This window comes from Penaeus vannamei, chromosome 25 (assembly GCF_042767895.1).
Source record: "Penaeus vannamei isolate JL-2024 chromosome 25, ASM4276789v1, whole genome shotgun sequence".
NCBI classification, from domain to species: domain Eukaryota; kingdom Metazoa; phylum Arthropoda; class Malacostraca; order Decapoda; family Penaeidae; genus Penaeus; species Penaeus vannamei.
In genome coordinates, this window is record NC_091573.1 from 31,613,371 (window position 1) to 31,614,975 (window position 1,605).

Below are 1,605 nucleotides of genomic sequence, written 5' to 3' on the forward strand. Positions count from 1 at the left end.
GTATGAAGTCAATGCTTGTGTCAGTTTGTTCTTTGCCTCAGATCTACCTGCCAAGTTATTGTAGCTCTCAATCATCTCAACTTTGTCTTCGCTATCTGGATGCCGCTCCTTAGACATTTTTTTCGCACCAAATTGTTTTTTTTTTTTTTTTGCAGGTCTGCTTCAACTTAATTTCAGGGCCAAATAGATGATCAGAGATATGAAAAAGTATTTCAAGGATGTAATTCATGTATTTTTGCAAGGAATCCAGTTAGAAGCATGTAACATTTGTAATGCAGCGAGAAGATTTTTTAATAAAGGGTGTTTTTAAAAAGGATATGATTGTAGTTGCTCCTTGAAATATGATGAAGATGAGTACCACATTTTATCATAATTTCTTAGCAGTAGCCCTTGTCTGCTTTATAGAGATTTAAAGTCCCTGTTTTATCATTTTATCATGCGGTAAATCATACTGTATTTAATTTCAGGAACTGAAATAGGATAGGTTGATAGTTCTGTTTGAAGTTAATTTTATTCCTCTCAGCCATGGCACTGGGAGACATTTAAACCTTGTAAATATCAAAGAAATGGGAATATTAAAGTCAATATTTAACCGAACTGAAATGAAAGAATGCAGGCAAAAGTCATTTATAAGTGACTTTCTTGTGATGTTATTTTTAACTTCAATGAAAATCCTAGTTTTTATACAGATTGAAAAATAGATATTAACTCTTCTCTTAACACTTGTACTGCCTGCCTAAGTATTACCTCTGTGAAAGATGACCCCTTTGGTTATTGTCTGAGGGGGTCCGAGTGTGGCAGTAATGTACCTGTGTTTTTATCATGTATGCAACCTGAAAGTCAGACCCAGATTCCATCATAGCTTGTACAATAATGAGCAAATAATCCTTACATAGGTATAACTTTAGGTAGAAACTAGCCTTTGACTCATTTTCAGAGAAGTATAAAATTACAAATTCAAGTTAAAATGTGTATAAAATATTCAAAAACTTCATCAAGTTATTACATACCTGAAAAGATTTTTTTCCAAAATACATTTCCCTTTAGACTTATCCATTTTGGAATGTATGCGTGGGTTTTGGTACAGCAATAGATATTCCTTGACCAGCAAATTACCTGTGTCTTCTAATGGCTATATTACTTAGTTGCAAATCAAATCAAATCCATTTATGTGAGAATAGTCCTTTTATAAGAAGACAAATTTTACTGGGTATTGAGAATAAGGAGATGGATTCATCAATAATGTAATTTAAATTGTGCAAAGTTTAGTTTCTAGTTTGATTTGTGAGTATGCTGTACAATATTTTTGCACAAATATACACTTTGCATAATTGGGCTGAATGGTGAAAGATAGGGTTTGGTAAATATATGAATAACTATACATTTGAGTTTTGTAAAGGCAGAGAAGTCAAAAAGGCTACACGGCACCAAGAAGCAGATATTTTCTAATGTGTCACTTAATACGTCTAAGATTCTACTTACCTCTCTTCAACCGAGGTCATTAATTTTCATGTAAGCAGTCAGACCTTACCATGTGAAGTTATATTTGACTGTGCCATCATTTATGAAGACAGTGGGACCTGTTTTGGCTCTAAACCACGAGCA